We start from the raw sequence: 19,561 nt of genomic DNA, 5'->3' as shown, positions 1-19,561 counted from the left end.
GAACCTTCCCAGTGTTCAAATGTACCTACAAATGTGGATATTTCAAAGTCTATTTTGACTAAAGGAAAAAGTGAAATTCACCATATTTAGTTAAAATATCCTTAAATACATAATGAGTATCTGGTAGTGAAAGACTATATTTGTATCTTTTAATATAAATTCCCTAATTCTCCCAGTCATTTAAACTCACTCAGTTTCATAAATCAATGGGTAATCACAGAAGATTACAGGCTTAAAAATTTAAGCAATCTTAAAATTGGAAGAGATAAAATTTGAGTCGCAGCAGGCATGATGCTCATTGTGGTGTAAAGGAAACTTTCAAATATAATTTAAGAAAAGAAACGTAGAAATGAACACATTTTTTTACATTCAGTGCTAACACTGTTACCATAAAACATGTTTCTTTATAAAAATCCTTTATTGGTAAAAATTTTACCTTCATCAAAAGGAAGAAATACTGCCTCGTACTATTGCTGAGGAGAATAAATCAAACGTGTGGAAAGTGCCAAGTGTAACAATGATAAATGAGGACTGATAAACGAGTGAAAATATATATATAAAATCCTAAATGGCTTATCATATTCTGCCACAGTCTCCACCTGAGAGAGTCCTGAGTAAAATATGTGAATAGAATATCAGAAAATGGCAAAATCCGAATTACTGTGAGTATGGGCACAAAATACCCTAATGGAGGCTGCATTGGACCCTCAAGAGAGGTGGGATAAACCCAACCAAAACCAGCACCAGAAGCAATGGTGACAACTGAAATGATAATCATAATATAGTTTTTTTGATGAAAGTTATAAATAATCTTTATCTAGCCACCAATAAATATGTGAATAAAGAGACAAGATGATTTGATGTCTTTTTTCTAATAAGCTCATTGACTTGCATTTTAAAATGCAAATATTTTTGAAAGAATATTCACTATTTATTTTGACTTGTATATTCATATGCTCACTATGCTATGTTGCTCTGAGGTTTGTTGTTTGGGACTATATCTATTTTTAGCATGCAAAAATAGAAATTTATGCCCTTAATGAAAGTATCGATATATAAAAAAAGTCTTTAAATCATCTGGTCTCTCCTTCCCACATGTCCCGCGCCGATGTCCATGGTACCTTACTTACAAAACAACTTTTATCTTTAAAAGGGATCAAAGCTGTGAGTCATGTTTTTAATCTTGGATTTTCAAAAAGTACTTTGAATTGTACACCTGAAACACCTGAAACTTACTGGATTTCATTAAACAATGTCACTATAAAAAAATAAATGAAAAAAAAAAAGACTGATATATGAACAAACAAACAAACGAAAAAGTATATAACTTTCTATCATTTCAGTCCCAGCCATAACTTCACAGTGAAACTATTTTGGTTATAATGGCCAGGACAAAACAAAACAAAACAAACAAACTCAAAAAAAATCTCATAAAACAAAAATATTAGAAAAACGAAATCTCACAAAGGAAACTATTTTCAGAGAGTAATCTAACCACAGAGCATGACGTGGTTTAATAAAAAGGTTGAAGACACAGAAATAACAGTATCACAATAAGAGGAGATGTGTGGCTTGATTTTTGATTTTTTTTTTTTTTTACACCTACAGCACCTGGTCTTCCTAGGTGGTCTCCCATCCAAGTACTAACCAGACCTGACCCTGCTTAGCTTCCAAGATCAGATGAGATTGGATGTGTTCAGGGTAGCATGGCCATAGACCATATGGCATAATTTTTTGTAGAAAGGAATATAGCTAGAGATAACAGATGACAAGACAATGACATTAAACAATTTGTAAGAAACAGTTTAGAATTTTACAGTTTCATTAGAATGGCACACAAAAAGTTGTTTTGTGGTAAATCATGCATGCAACTTTGTTCAAGAAGGAGGGCAGCTCCTTTGTGACTGATGAACATTTATGACTAATATTCGGGAAATTGATAAATCCTGACATTATAACTTCTATTGATCTATATCTTGAGTTAAATAGAGCTTTCTTGAAGTTCTCTTGAGTTGATTTTGAGATTCCTTGTTTTCCCCTACTACGTGTGATTCAGTAAATCCGTGATTTACCAGGTCAGGCTCTTACTGTTTCTATATTGAGCACCCTAATGTTTTAATGTGATCTATCTCTAAATATATACAAATTAAATCCCATGTAAGTGGAATAATCCAGGATTTTCATTTCCCATATTTTTCTCACAAACGACCCAGATCTACCACATTGCTAAATGATTCAACAATTAATATAAAGTTTTAAACAGACAAGAATAGTTAAGGTACACCTGAAAAGATAATGAAGAGCTTACATGACAAGTAAGCTTTCTATAAAGTTATAATAATTATAAGGTAATTTGACAAAAAAAGATATGTAATGCAAACGGAGAGGACAGAAAAACGATCTCCATGTATCTGATCATCTGCTATCTAACAAAACATATTCTGAGGGGGTCAGTGGATGATATGAGCTGAATCGGGTCCTCCACAAACTTTATATACTGAAATGCTAACCCCAGCATCTCATAATGTGACCACGTAGATGGAGGGTCTTCACAGAGGTGATTAAGTTAAAATGAGGTCATTATGGTCAGCTCTAACCCAATGTGACTGGTGACCTTATAAGGAGAGAAAATCTGCATTCCTTCTAACGCAAGTGTTCTCCAGCAATGTAGGGAAGTAGCATGGGGGGCTTACATTAGAACAATCTGTGCAGATATAGGATAGGAAGTAACAGGATTCATTTAACCCAACCCCCTAACTATAGACACCAGGAAGGACCCCACCCCCACTGGTCAAGACAGGGAGGATTAAGCAGCTAACAGTCAAATTGAGTCCAGGAGGATGTCCCTCTCTAGGGTCACAGCTATACATAAACTGGAATCTTCATCAACCTTGGAGCTTCTCAAAGCCTTATTTCTCCACTAATAAAACTGGGATATTAAAACAAAACAAAACAAAACAACACAGTCCTCAGCAAACAAATCAACAATAAACATCATTTCCCTGCGCAATAGTATATTACTCATATTTTTAAATTCTACATGAAACCAGAGGGAACAAGAGAGAAACTTGATGTATCAACTTTATTTTCCACACTATCATGTATATATTGAATGTGGAGACTGGAAAAAATGAACTGGTGTTTTGGGAAAACTGTGGACAGTAAATACATATACATATGTACAGATATATTTCCTGATCTGTTAAAAATAATTTTCAAAATCTAAACTATGATAAACCATTTGTTTTATAAAAAGCTATCTGAACATCATTCCTGATTTGAGGAACTTCTCTATTGCATGAGCCTTGGTGTGCTGGGAATAGAGCATTCAAATGTGATCTGATCTTTAAAACCTGGATACTTTTCCTAGGACTTTGCGGATGGGGGACACAAAGGTCAGCATGCTTAGTGATCATTTCTTGCGTCATCCACAGAGTGCAGTGTTAATCTCTCTTGTCTATAGAAATAGCTTGACTAGACTGTTCTGGAGTGTTGGCTTCGACTGTTTCAGGCATTGCATTGTGAACAAGGCTGGCTCCCCTTCCCTTTCCCTTCCCTTCCCTTCCTTCCTTCCTCTTTCCTGGTTTTCGAGGGCAGTTCTCTAGTTTCTAATTGATTTGGGGAGCTCACTGACGTATTTCCAAAATTTCTTCTTCTCTTTAATTAGTGAAAGTAAGTAAGAAAGAGTCATGACTGGTACATACCCTGGCTAGTTTGAGAGCTCATTCAAATGAATTGTACACAGAGCATCAAGGTGCTGTATTACATAGAAACTCCATTAAATATTACATTACAATTAAAATATTAAACTAAATTATAGTAGAATCTACAATTAAATATAACAATATGCAGAGTTTATGACTTGGTCTGGGAAAAAGCAGTAAATTATCACTTATAAACATTATTTCTAGTAAAATGATTAATTTGGCTACTAAAATGATATGACTGGTAAAAACAACTAGGAGGAAAACAAAATTTAAATGAGAAATATAAATTCCATCTATTAGTGATAAAAAAATTTAAGGTTTTAAATACTTATCTTCTAAAAGCTTATCTAGTGTTTAATTTTGCATCGATGTGACAAACTATTTTTTAAGTACAGAACGGAAATTCAAAGTCTTGATTTTGGCATACTTTTTGATATGATCGTAATGTTAGATCTCTACATCTCCAATTTATGAATTTCACAAAAATGGGAATCGTTTCTCTAGTTAAATAATAGAAAAAAATACTTTTGCAAATTCATTTGTATGCTAAGGACATTTCTACGTGGGTTTCCAGGTGATGTCAGTGTGTCGGTAGATTAAAATAAAAAAAAATACAAAACAAAGAATTCAATCTTTTGAAATATTTGTGTGTACATGTATTTGATCGGTCCTCCTTTCAACATACTTTTCACCTGTGACTAAATATATCAATAATGGTGTGAACCCCTGAGACACAACACAGGTACAACGATTATCTAGCATTAAATAAATGCTTCGGAGGAGAAAATAAATGGGTTTTCTAGTGTGTGAAAGACAGAGCCCTGAATACATTGGCAAAATCAAACCACAATGCCACTTAATTCACGAAAAAAGTATGCTGCATATGTAGAGAAAAGAAGGCTGCATTCCAAGACGTGGCCTTAATTCAATGACAAATGCGGTGTCATTGTCCTTGTAGATGTGGTAACATTGGTTACTTAACGCACTATTTTACTTGATAGTTCTTAATGTTCGCTGACCTGAGTTATCAGGATAAGTCAACGTTATTCACGATTTTTACCTTTAATCGTGTCCACTAATGTTTGCTGACTGAAACTGTCAATGACATAGCTTTCATTTTATTAAAGGTTCTTTGCTAGGTAAAGTTTTAGACAGGCAGTGGTAACAGCTGGGTTCTATTAGACCCACGACTAAAATCATGCAGATATTTGGCGTAAACCTCCTCACTTTTCACACTGAACATGTGAATAGAGTTTTATCTTCTCTAAATTTGGAAATATGAATATCTTTCATTAACGAAAAGTTTGAAGAACTCTGAAAAAATGAACACGTTTGATAAATATGTGACACTGTCACTGAATCATAATGCTTTACAAAGAACCGAAGAATATGACAACCTATGGTTTGATGATTTTCATTCAGAATATCAAGTTTGAAAGGAGATACTTCCAATAAATCAAGGATCTGTTCCTTTAAAGTCGATATTTCATGAATTTTAAACCTAAGGACAGGGATCAATATTGCTGTGAAAGGTCAGTGTGAACCCAGTTTTGATTCTTACACATATTGCGTGTCTTAATGTGACCAACAGGATAAACTGTGAAAAGGGAAGAAATAACTTCTGGAAGGGTAAGCCACCTTGCCTTTAAGGCCGCTGGTTCTGACGTCAGCTGTCTAGGCATCAATCCTGGATCTGACAATGACTAGTTTTGCAATCTTGAGAACCTTCTCTAAATCTTGGTGTTTCAGTTTCCCTGTCTGTAAAGCATTTACAGAGATTTTATGTAAATGATGTACATAAGATACAGAGAAGCACAGCAAAGTACTTTTAATAACCAAATGGCTTTTGGGACCATGGAAAAATATAACACTTGAACTTTGGGACATTTTCTCAATTCCTTCCATTTTTGTTTCTCTACTTATTCAAATAAAAACATAAAGATCTTCTTATTAAAAAAATATTTTACGATAAGCAGAATAGCCTTCCGATTAGATGTGAAGGAATGAAGAATTTCTTTTTTTGGATTAACACCAATACGAATTGAAATGCAGGAAGTACCACGCACATCTGTGAGACTGCGAAATAGCAGAAGATGAAAGGGAGCCCGAGTGAACTGACTTCCAGAGCTTTCTATGCCAACCTATGCGTCTTAGGATCACACGTGGCCGGCCAAGGAGAAGGTCTGCCGGGGACAGGAGTCTTTGGCCATCGAATACAGCCAGCCATGCTATTAACCACAGCGTGGATGGGGGAATGAATTAGCATCTGGAAGGTCCCTAAACACATCTATTATTTCCTCAGCCTGACAGTGCCCCCCACCACTGTCTTTCCCCCAAACACACACATAAATACACAAGGTACGTAAGCAACATGCCAATAACCCAGTGCCGAAATCCAGAAAACACTCAGTCTCAAAAGTTCTCACGGATCCTAGAACTTAAACTTGTAATGACTGAATCCAAACTTGAAAGCTAGGTTTGATCCTCTCTGAACTCAAAATCTGATAAAATTAGAGATCAGCCTTTAGCCAAAGATGCACGAGTACTTGGGGTGTTGGGTGTTGCAAAACTTAGGTAAATTCAATCTTATAGAAGAAGTAGGTGGGTCCATGATACACTCAGAATTGGTGAAATATGAATAATCACCTCCTCATCTTTACTGTCAGATATAGGAACATGAAAAATAATTCCAATTCATGGAGAAAAAAGGAACAAAACACAGGACAAACAATATACTATGACATTATAAATATATACATTTAATATACATATATGTATGCAGTATTAAACATGTATACTATATTATATTTATACTATATATGTATATTATATGCATATACATAGAGTATTGTATTCTGGTCATCTATTTCTATATATAAAATAAATATAATAGTGTGATTTCTGACAACTTGCTAAATTTACTGTAATTTGCTTCAAAATTTGACACAATTTTGAAGCAAACTAGAGAATTCCATAAAAGCATAAAAATGAATTATTTCAGAATAAAATTGGCATAGGTTAGAGGAGGTCTTTACATAAAAATAACTACTATACATTACCGAGAGATATTAAAGAAGACCGAAATAAATCAAGAGGTGACTATAAACATATGTTGAAAGTCTCACTCTTTTGAAAATGTCAGTTCATCCCAGTTTACTCATTAAATTCAGTGGAATTCCAATCAAAATACCAGGATATGCCTGAAGTAGCAAAGAGATATTGGCTAAAAGAATTAATGGTACATAGAGAATGAGTACACGAGAATGATTCTCCAGTTTCCTTACGTAAAAGCCTTAAATAAGTCTTTTAGATTACCATAGGAACATTCTATTTCGAAATATTTCTTGAAGTGACTTTGATGTATAGACACTGGTCGAGAGCTGAAATGAAGACCCACAAGGAGAGGCAGTTCGCTTAAGCATCTGGTCATCTAATGCTATTTTACTGTCAGGACTTTGAATTCCAGTCTAATAGTGCAAATGGGACTTTGGATGAGTTTTCTTGATGTAAAATTTTCTGTATCTGGACAGAGGAATGAATAGGTGCTCCCCCTGATAGCTGTGAGAACAGCTCCCTGTCAGAGATATAAAATCTGCTACAGAGCTTAGTTTTTCTTACCCAGTTCTACCGTGTCAGACAGGTAAAATGCGATCAGCCATACTCGTGATATGCATTTCTACTAACTCCCATGCTGAAAACAAATATTTTTATAACTTTTAAATATGCTGTCATTTAATGAGAGAGTCGATGGCATGATTTCTACAACAAAATTGTCCTTGAAATATATTTTCATAATTTCTATTCCATCTCATTGAGAAATGATGGACTAAGAAATCACCACTGACAGATTATTTTGTAAACATCGTACTTCTGAAACAAGACTGTTTAGAATCTGATTTGCTCCTTCCTTAATTTTATCTTGTGTAAATAATGCATAAGAAAGTGAACAAATTTCATAAAAAATATTTGAAAGAATCCTGAAATAGCAGGAATTTTAGAAGTTAGTCATAAAAATAGATAATAGCATATTCTTGATCAAAGAGAAATAACATTTCTGAAATGTCTTTTACATGCTAGATATTGTGCTAGTAGATTTTAACCTAAAAGTACAAATTCATTTTAACTTATAACCATATATTATTTTGGTGTGATAATACACTGCAGTGGAGTAAGTGTGTCAATGAGACTAACAGGCTCTTAATCTAAGGAAACATAACTGTTTATTCAGTTTTTAACTTGTGAACTTCAGGGAAGTTCTGTAAAGTCATAGGTCAATTTTAAATAAATATAAAAATATTCTCAAAAAGCAAAACATAAATATTCTTTTGTGGGCGTCTTTATATTAAATAATAGACCAACTGAAACCAGGTTCTTTAGAATTATGTGTTTGGTATTTTCCAAAGCCATTTCATTAGAAATATTTTCTTAGAGAGCTACACACAAGGCTTATGTTTTAATTTTTGAACTTAGCCTCCTACCTACTTCATTGAATAGTGAAGTGAATTTGACCTATACTAGATCTATCGAATTATTTCTCTAAGTATTTGCAAATAGGGTACTGTCTCTGCTGATTGTTCAAATGAGGAAACTCCAGGCAGGTTTCATTCCAAACGATAATGGGTAATTGAGGGTCCACTGGTTGGTAGACTACTTGAGTTGGGTTTTATTGTTACTGTTATTTTAGTGTTTTTTGCTTGTTTTTCTTTTTCAGGAGCAGACTTTTTAGGACACCATAACCTACTTTTACTTTATCATACATAAAACTAATCATAAGGGTATGTCTTGAATCTAATTTACCAATTTTCAAATCTCACTGTATTAGAATCACTTGGCAACCTTGAAAATGTATTTGTATCTAGTCAGCACAAGAGCAGTTCAAGTTTAATTTCTGAAAGAGATGTGCCAATATCAATACATTTTAAATCTCTTCAGATGATTCCTATATGAGTACAAGTAGTCGAACCATTGATTCGATGATCATTTGCGGTGTAAACATTAACTGTGTGTGTCCCTTCTTTGTGCCACCCAAGGGCTATGTTGACCTTCCAGAAAAGATATAAAAAAATCACTTAATATACGCAGGCTAAAACTAAAAAATGGACCAGAAGATAAGTCTACAAGAAGCTACAGAAACTGGAAGAACCAGCCACTAAGGAAGGAGAAAAAAAAAAATTGAAAGACGCAAACAAAAAGAAGAGAATTGTATCCTGGAATTTAAATGTGAAAGGGAGAGTTGATTTTACTGTGAGTTAAGAAGAAAGAAATTAGAGCAACTTTCTATGCTGTCAAAACTGATTCGATTAAGGCAAAACAATCTGATTACATAGGCACGATCTCTTTTAGGTATTTAGGCAAGAGGCCCCTGCCCTGAGCTCCACTCTTTGGGGCCCCACATATTATAAACACATGTGCACGTGCACATACACACGCGCTCACACACACACATGGGATCCAAGACCTCATGAACACATCTGTCTCAGAAGGGGGCTGGATTCTAGTCCAGAATGGGCCTTAGGTAGGGTCATGATGCATTAATCCATTTTAACAGCGAGAGGGCAGAATGTGCAGGTAAATATGCAGAGCGGTTAGTTAGTTAAAATGTATTGTTTTCTGATTCAGTTTTTTTTTCCTAAGGTAATTATTAGTAAAGTAATTGCTAATGAATAAAATACTGATTATTTTTAAGAGTTTTTTTAACCGATTAACTAAAATTTGTTTCTAATCCCCACTATGTTTTACCATTACAGTCACTTAAGAATAGAGAAGGACTGAAAAGTTGCAAAATATCTTGATAAAGAGGAATCACAGAATATAGGGCCCGACCGATCAGCAGTTACTGAAATGATACAACTGGGTGAGCATCTCTCTTCAAACATGTCTCTCCAGCTGGTACTTTCCAGGTGATGTTCAACCTTATCTGTTACTCATTTGTATAAAGATAATGAAGCTTCATTTAAAAGGTGAACACTGAACGCTATGACAGATAATTATCATGAAGCAAGCCTAAATTAGTTCGAATGTTATCAGATCAGCGGGGCTCTAATGAGAGAGCATTCTGGAAGGTAGACTCCAAAGGGTACATTATAATACTACCTCGCCGTCATCACTACCACCGATGAAGATGAAGGAGGAGAAGCTGGAGAAATGGGAGAGGAGCGGAGGGAGAGGGAAGGAGATAGGGCTGCCGAGTGACTGCAAGACGTGAAGCCCACTTTTCAAACTGGGACGTGCACTCTGCACTGATATTTAAGAGAACGGCACACTGATTTTGTGTTTGAGCAGTTACACTGTTGAGAGGATTTGTCGGAGCAGTGGACTCGCTGTGCCAATACAGCAGTCACCATTCAGTGAATAATTATTTTGTTCCAGGGGCTATATTAAAACCTCAATATGCATTATCTCATTCCGTTCTCATTACAAAATTATGTGTTTGGTACTATTAAAATGCCCGCTGTACAGAGGGACATCAGAGAGCTGGGGCATTTTTCCAAGGTCACACAGTTGCGTGAACTGAGTTTAGAAGGGTTAACCCAGCCAGGCCACGTAACAGTAGGTTACACCCCGCATTGTCATGACTGGTCCTGAAGGCACTTACAGAGAGAGAAACCAAGGGAACAAAAGCAAATGAGAACTGGGCTTTCTGAGGTAGAAATTCTGAAAAGGACATAAAAATCTACAAAATAAGAATCCTAAAATGCTGAGCACAAACTCTGCCTATTTTATACTTTTTCTGGAACCAATGTTTGTACTTAATGCCACTCTCTACCCAGATGCTTACTCAAAGAACCATCAGCCTCATCAGAAACACTTGTGAACAGGTGTTAATTATGCTGATTACAATTGACTTACCTTATGAAATCTTCGGATGCCTAGAGGAGAGCTTCGTCGTAAATTCAATCGGGAACGATGAAATTGAAATGGACTCTTTTGAAGAAAAATCACTTACCGTAATTGAGTTCAACACAATAGGCTCTATCAGCAAATATTTTCCCAAAATGTTATTTATTTTTATCTTTTCTGAAATGCTCATCTCATCATAATAATACATAAAATTGTCAAATATATGGACTGAATTTAAAGATTAGCTGTTAGCTATCTGACCTAGAAAATTATAGGTTATAGAATGTTCAAAGTGTATTTTAATTTACAGCAAAAATGAAGTATTTGAGCATCCTCTGAAGCCAGTCATTTCTCAGATACTATCCTACTATTCCAAAGAAGAATGTGTACAATGCCTTTAACGAATATGACATTCTTAATCATTACTATTCATAGGTGCATATTACATACATAACAATTTATATTAAATCAAATAACCTCCTCTACTCCCTTAACTGGATGACACTAATAGCAAGACATAAAGTATTAAAGTGAATGCCCTTAGAGAAAAAAACATCGCAGAAGAAGTATCGACAGTATTAGGGATATGTATTTTCATTTACAGGATGCTTCTTAAATTTAAGTCTTCTCAAAATGGACACTTTGTTTGACTATGAAAACAAATTACTTTCTATTAAATAATATTCCATTACCTAGCAAACATAATTTTCAATATCATAATTTTCTATTATAATGCTCAAATATATAATGTAAATGAGATCACAGCCAAAAGTAAGATATTCTAAATCCTTAAAACAGTTTAGAAATGGTCTTAAATAATATGCAAAATTTAACAGGATTAAATACAAAGCTCTCATTGTCTCCTTGATCACGATTTGTTCTAAGATTCTGGAACATCACACCCCCTATGGCGTTACCCCCAAAACATTGCAGAAACCAGTGAATTTTGCCTCCTGTCATACACAGCTGATTATATCAAGAATTAAATGAGGGGCCAGACAGAACCCACCAGAACCTGAACTAAAGGTTAGAGACGTCAATGTTATTAGTATTAAAAGGAATAATCTAAAATTTCATTTCAGGAAGCTCAACACAGAATAGGAGCACAACATCCAAGCAATAAAGCAAAATAATAAAGAGCGGAAACCAACAAAATTAAAATCATAAAACAGAGAACAAAAAAAACCAGTCAAGAATAGTCTTTGTAAATATTAATTAACTCGCTAAACCTGACTAATACTGTTCAAATACAAAACGAGAAGAAAGCCAGGGACACTCGCGAGCTCAGTCAGGAGAGCGTGAGGCTGGAGGGTCCGCACCCTCGGGGCACCTCACAGGCCCGATGTCCCACCTGCGGGGACCCAGCGATGAGTCCATGATGGCGTCACCAGAGGTACCCTGGAAGGAATAGTAGCGAGCGCACTCTCTCCCAGACCGAGCCCTTGACCTGCGTGAGTACAGACCTGGCTGCCTCCACTGGGAACCAGAAGGACCTCGGCATCCTTGACCACACGACAAAGACACTGGACATCAACTGTGACCGGCAGCTAGATTTCCAAGAATTTCTTAATCTTATTGGCGGCATGGCGGTAGCTTGCCATGACCTTTTGACCCATTCCCAGAAGTATATCCCTCAGAATTCAAGTTCAAGGAGCCCCCGGAGCTGGCCTTTCCCTCCAGCCTCCGCGTCACCATCATCTCACAGACCACAAGTGCCTTGAGCCTCGAGCACCCGCCACCCCATGCAGGCCACTCCTGCTGATGGCAATAAAATATTATCACTTTTTAATATAAAAAGAAAATAAAAGCATGAGATCCAAAATAGAAAAAATAATCTCCAAAATAGACCATCCCCACAAATACTAAGAAAATTGAGCACCCGCCACCCCATGCAGGCCACTCCTGCTGATGGCAATAAAATATTATCACTTTTTAATATAAAAAGAAAATAAAAGCATGAGATCCAAAATAGAAAAAAAAAAATCTCCAAAATAGACCATCCCTACAAATACTAAGAAAATATTATAGTCAACTTGATTAACAAGTTTGAAAGTAACAATGAAATGAATAAATGCCTTAAAAACATAACTTATAACTTGATCAAAGAATAGAATTCTTAATAATTTAATATCTTAAAATTAAATTGGTTAGCTAAATCTTTCTTACAGTGACAAGTTCAACTTCAAACAACTCCTTTAGCTAATTCTAGTAAATAGTTAAAAAAGTAACAACACCAGCATTATACAAATACATGAAGAAGACCGAAAAAGAGAGAAACATTTCCCAACTCAGTTTATGGTAAAAATGTCAACCCTAATACCAAGTCCTGACAAGGACATTGCAACAGTAATAACAAAATGCGGATTCATCCTTGTTATAAAGGCGCATGTTAAAATCTTGACCAAAATTTAGCAACTCAAATCCAGTGGAGTAGAAAATCAAAACCCATAATGAGAAAGTAGAATGCATCGCAGAAATGGAAAGATGTTTTTAACATTTGAAAATCAGTTGATTTAATTCGCCACATTATCAGAAAAAAGGAAAGAAATATGTATCGCTACCTTTATAGAAGTCTTGCTGGTAGTAGTCATTGCAGGGAACTTCTTATTTTTAAGTAGTTATCTAAAAAAGAGAGAAAAAAAAAAACCACCACTAAGTCCAATGATCATATATAATGAAGGATTATTTAAATCTTTTTCTCTTAGTGAAAAACACAAGACATGCTATTGTCATTTCTGTTTAGCATTTTATTGACTATCATGGCCACTGAAATAACGTAAGAAAAAAAGAAATAGAAAAAAAGAAAAGAAATAAAACATTTATGTGATGTTATCATTGAGTAATTTTTTTAAAAATTATACCATAAAATAATAGTAATAATTAGTGAACTAAAAAGGTCTCGATAGATTTTATATGAATTATAATTGAATTGTCAAAGACAAAGGCAGAGAATTTTAAATGAAAATCCCATGCTAACCACAAAGAAAAAATCAACAGTACGTACAAAAAAAAAAGGAAAGAAAAAGATGAAGAGAAAATAACCAAAGTATATCACTATAAATATATCATCAAATCTGCTATGAACTGAATGTGTATGTCCTTTGAAATCATATGTTGAAATCGAATGGATAAAGAAAATATAAAGAAAGGCAATCCTGCCATTTACAATAACTGAATGAACCTGTGGAACATTCTACTAAATGAAAATAAGCCAGACACAGGAAGACAAATATCACATGAGACCACTTATATGAGGAATCTAAAACTGTCAAACTCATAGCGACAGAGAACAAAACCATGGTTGTCAGGGGCTGGGGGACGAGGGACGAGTAATTAATCAAAGGTCATAAAATTTCAATTACACAGGACGAGTGAGTCCCAGAGACCTACCGTACAGTATAAAGTCTGCAGTTAACAACAATGTATCATATACTTAAAAATTTGCCAAAAAGATAGATCTTACATTAAATACTCTTATCACAAAATAATAAGATGTGGGGAGAGGAGGAAGAGGAAGAACGAGAACAAAGAGGATGGGAGGAAACTTTTCGAGGTGATGGGTAAGTTCATGGCATCGATCGTCATGTCAAACTCCCCAATGTACACTAACTTCAGCACTCACTAACTTGTTCACGTTAGATACGCACAGCATTTGGTGTGTCAGTCGTACCTCAATAGAGTGGTTTTAAAAATTATGGTACTGGAAATGGAAGTCATCAGCTTACCAAAATCACAAATTGGGAGCCCCTGGACTTCTTCACCCCCCACCCCACCCCACCCTGCCAAGTTATAATAAGTTATTAAATAAGAATTTTTAGGACGGTAAACATTTTTGCAATTTTTACATGTGAAATATTTCTTTGAAATGACCTACTCCAATCACTTTATTTTTATAAATAGGGAAACCAAAGCCAGAGAGACAAAATAACGTGTCCAGAGAAATACATCATATTATTACTGACACCACTCTCAAAATCCTAGTGTTTTGTGAATTCCTAATTAAGTGCTTTTTGCACTATGCTATGTGGTGAAAAGACCTTTCTACTTTTTTTTCATTTCCTCATCTGAAACCATATGAAATAACTCTGCTATTATTAATTTTCTGCTATAAAAAGAGTAACACACACACACCCCCTCTAAAAAGATGTCCTCCCTATAATAAGAAATCTTCCTGAAATGATAAATATTCTAAAAATCAAAAAGCATATGCCAATAAAAATCATTTTAAAATAAAAAAATATAGAGAGAATTATACAATTCAATAAGAAGAAAAGCAAGTAATTCAATAAAAAATGAGTAAAATGCTTAAGGAGGTAATTCAAAAAAGAAGATGTAAACATACGAAATGAGCTTACTTTATTTGTTTGGAAATGCAAATTAAGACCAAAATGAGATTTCAACACACACCTGTCAGAATGTTTAAAATGAGAATTCAGTAAATATTTTTTTATCAATGAAGCAATGAAACAACTAGTCATCTTACACACGTCTGTTACATGTGTAAATCGGTGTATTCATTACCAAAATCAGTTTGCAGTGTTTATCAAAGATGGTGATATGCAGGTATGAAACCCCTGCATTCCAGAGTAATCGAAATGAAACACAAGACACATATGAGGACTTCTGCAGAACTTTTTTTTTTTAAAAAAACAACTTTATTTAAATAGCAGTCAAATAACAAAGTTATCCATTGAAAGTGTACAATCTGGTGGTTCTTAGCATATTCAGAATTATGCAGTTATTACATGAAGTAATTTTAGAACATTTTTAAAAGCAAAATTGAAGGAAGGGGTGCTAATCTGATATTCATCGATAGTGAGATGATTAAATCGTGGTATATTCTTTAAATAGAATATTATTTACCAATGACTATTTATTAACTATCCTTATATGTAAGAGCATGGATGATCTTCATCAACTTTGAACAACAACAACAAAAAAGGCCAGGCATTATGAGATTCCATGTATATAAATTTAAAACTGTAAAACACATTTATCTTGTTACAAATCAGGATAGGTATTCCCTTTGGGGGACACCTGACTGAAAAATGGTCATAGGTGATTTCAAGGAATGAATGGTGATTAAGTTCTATTTCTTGATTCAGGCACTGTTACGGGGAAGTGAAAAATAAAACCATTTTGCTAGTATGAGTATGATTTATATACTTTTCTCTCTGTGCGTTATATTTCAGTATAACATTTACTTCAAATGAAAAACGGTTTACTCTTGAATTACTATTATTAGCCATTTATAACAATTTTCTACCTTTCAAAGTGAAAACTGACTTCTGAGTTCTATAATTATACGTTTTATTTTTCTTTTTAAATGTCATTTAAATACCAGCTGCTGATGTAAGAATGGGCATTAGTTATATAATGTTAGTTAAAGATAAGAATCTGTGTGTGCACTAGTTTTCCCTCATAAATATTGTCTAAATTTCATGGAGTTTTGAAACTAAATTTTTTTTTGATTTTATATACATTCACGATTTATTAATAAAAGTTATGGTTGAATATGTCAGGCAAATGTTTCCATTATTTGAAAATATAAAATACTGTCTTCATTAAATGATTTTTTTGAACACTCGATTATGCGTCTTTTATCCCAAGATCTTTGCGAGTCTAAATATTTGATGGTTGAATCATCATGGAGAATACGTGAATAGATTTACTAATATTTTCTTTTTGATTTGTTTTAAATGGTATACTTACCTGCACACATTCATCCTAACCTGAGTAGCATCACCTTTAGTGCTCAGGCATGGATTCCATTTTGGATTTCTTTACTTGGGTTCTTTTTGAAAACTCCTGTCAAGAAGTTTGGTGTTCACACATGTGGACGCTGCCCAGGGGAAGTTCTGTGTCAATACCCAGCTCCACACTTAGGACTCAGAGGTCCTGGGATGCAATGGGCGACTCAAATCAATAGACTGTAAGACTCTGCTCTAGGCCAGTTGCCCAAAATACAAAGAATGATAAGGCATTTTCACTTCTCACAGAGAACTCATGGTGTATAGACAGAATGATATGTAAGATATCACAATACAACAACTCTACACAAGAGCAGCAGGACACCTGGCCTTCCCTCTGCTCACCTGTATATGCCCAAGCTCATTCACTCCATGATTTGAACACCACCCAATTTTTATTATTTCTTCCCACTAATTCCCTAATCATTAATCTTACAGAATTTCTCAGTGATATCTTCCTAAAAATTAGATATAAATGTTTCATCTACTGCCAAAAAAAAAAAAAAAAGAAAAAAGAAAAGGTAGGCTGGGATTTTTTGAGAAATTTGAGAAAGGTAGGCTGGAATGCTATGTTATGTCATAAGAAAGTTTTTAACAATGTGTACGTGGTTGGCAGGTTGGTCTAAGATTCTGCCACATCTCCTGTTCCTTGTGAACCATGTTATACAATGCTGAACTTGAAATCCTGTTGTATTGTGACTCAAGTAGCCCTTTGCATCCAAAGACCTCTGCGTGGATGGATTCAATTAGAATATTCATATTTCATATGCAATATGAATTTGATAAATATTATTGCCATTATTATTATTAGTGTCATTATTTTTGTCATCTTAGCTATAGAAAATAGTTTAAAATGACCACTTTTTCACGCATATAATTTTTTCAATTTCTTTTATTATCATTTTTATTAATAACTAAAACTGGAATTTTTACTTTTTTTTAATGTAGTCCTAAACAAACTGTTTGTTTCCTGATATCTTTTATAGATTATATATCATATAGCTTTATAGATTTCAGAATATAGAGGTTTTCTAGGATGTGGAAAGGATTAAAGAACTTTAATCTGAATCCTTTCCTTAGATTTTCCTCAGCGGAAATGGGAAGCAGACACTACGTTCTCCCTTATGTGTTCAGGCGGAATGACTTCAAAGTTCTCTGTTATTAAAAATTAAAATAGCTTTGACTCCTTTTTTTCAAGAGATATCAGGGGAAGAAGCATGATTTATTGCTTTCTGTGCATCTAAGGAAAATGTTTAAATTCCTGGAATCCCCCTCAAAATAATAAGGTAAAATTGATCAATTATTTTCATATTTTATAGACATAGATCTGTAAATAGATACTGATATACACTTCACTCTGATATAATTTAAGAGATAAGTCAAGATTTCTAGGGTCCCTGGTCAACAAAAAAAATCAAGAAGCAGTATGCTGAAGAAACTCAGATGAGAATGTTGTTGCTCATAAAAACGGTAATTAAATGACAAAAGTCGTTATACTTTTCACAGTACTACAAAGTTGGGTCAGCCAGAGAATATTTTTCTGCCAGCGAGAGAATCTTTTTTTAAAAAAAAAATCACACAGGTCAGACAATGATTATTTGCTCTTGTAATATAAATACAGACAAATGCTAAAATCTAGCCCGATTTTACTGAAAATCGTCTTTGCAAATTTTATAATGGGTTATCTCCAAGGGGCCAGGCCCTTAGAGGCATATTTGACACAGCAGCGTTGTTAGAGCTGAATATTAATGAGAATATTCAGGTGTCCAAGGAAAGAGAAGTTAAAACTATCATTCCATAAGGCGGGTTACTGTGAATGCTTGTTCCTCTTGTAAAATACACCTGACCTGGAGGCTGGAAAGCTATAAAAATGGTCCTGTGAACCTTCATAAATCAAAACACACTTACTTCTCCTATTAGTTTTTTTTTTTTTTAGGGCAGAAGTACCATAATGAAACCCATTCAAACCCGAGGCATAATAATACTAGACCTCACAGAGCGACAACGGTGTATATAACACGTGAAAAAGTCCTTCCACCCATCTAAATGTCTTATACAGTTATACAAACATTTTATTACTGAGAGTTACCCAATGTGGGCTTTTATGACTGCACAGGTAACAAATGGACTAGAAAATACATTTACGGACAATTCGCTTCTTTCTCAAGCCTAAGACGTTTCAGGTCCCAAAAAAGAAAAAAAAAAAAAAATGTAAAAAGGCCCACAGCTAACGCTATTGTACCCTGGAAGGCAGGAAGCGGAGTTTATGGAGGATGAAATAAGAGTTACTAAATGGTGCAGCTCAACTGCTTTTCTTCCCTAAATGAAATGTAAAGGCACGTGATGGGGAACTCAAGACAAAAAACAAAAAAAAAAAAAGCGCCGAGGCTTGTAAGAGGCTTTCAGGAATTCAAGGCAGCCATCTCAATAATGTGTATCCAAACAGGTCGTGGCATGCCATTGATCAAAACAAACTCATTCATTCCTTTCTCCATTTTATTCAAGAGAAAATAAGCACTAAAAAAAAGATCCTCGCTCCGTTTATACAGTACTTGCAAAGTAAGTATTAAGTGATGTTTCCTTGCTATGTTAATTATCTAAATTATTACCAAGCTTGTTCATGGAATTTTGTCGATCGCCTAATCGTTACCTAACCACACCTCTAAAAACGGGAGTATATATTTTAAGAATGATAAGAGACATTCAAAGTGCTATTAAACTGTGTAATTTTTGGCATCAAATGACGTAAATTCATTTTATTTACTCGAGTCAGTTTATTTCCAGGTCTCCTTTTGCTCGGTGATTTTAAGGCGGTTCCAGGCTTGCTGACCTGCTTTCACCATCGAAGAAGCTCGGCTCCCCACGGTTGCCTTCCCCTCGTGGAGAGCAGGATGTCTTCCACGCCAGAGCATCCGCCACCACGCGAGTGACACCCCTTATTTGTGTTCCCTTGACTTACTTATCTATTCTACCTATTTAGTTATAGAAGGAGAACCTGTTTTCCTATTATTTGTCCTAAAAATTGCTCTGGATTTGGGTACTCAACCTTTCTGATCACAGTATTAACTGGAACAGATAAGATTACAATAAATCTTGAACATGGAAATAAAGTAAAATCAATCTATGAGTTATAGCCTAAAAGAAAAAATATTTATTCTCAATTGGCTCCTCATAAAGCATATACAAATAGATTAGAGTTTAGAATTAAGACTTTTTTTGTTACGGTATAATTTCATTTTCCATAGTTTTACTGGTATGCCAAAT

At 34.6% G+C, this 19,561-nt stretch overlaps 1 non-coding gene across 1 annotated transcript; it reads right to left on the bottom strand.

The window, feature by feature from the left end:
* Nucleotides 1-1,599: 1,599 nt before the first annotated feature.
* Nucleotides 1,600-1,718, bottom strand: LOC112481330. The gene has a single exon (XR_003046869.1). It is a non-coding gene; the product is annotated as a 5S ribosomal RNA (ribosomal RNA).
* Nucleotides 1,719-19,561: the final 17,843 nt, after the last annotated feature.

This window comes from Pteropus alecto, unplaced genomic scaffold (assembly GCF_000325575.1).
Source record: "Pteropus alecto unplaced genomic scaffold, ASM32557v1 scaffold14, whole genome shotgun sequence".
NCBI lineage: Eukaryota > Metazoa > Chordata > Mammalia > Chiroptera > Pteropodidae > Pteropus > Pteropus alecto.
Note: the sequence above shows the minus strand (reverse complement) of the source record. Positions and strands in the feature narration are given on the sequence as shown.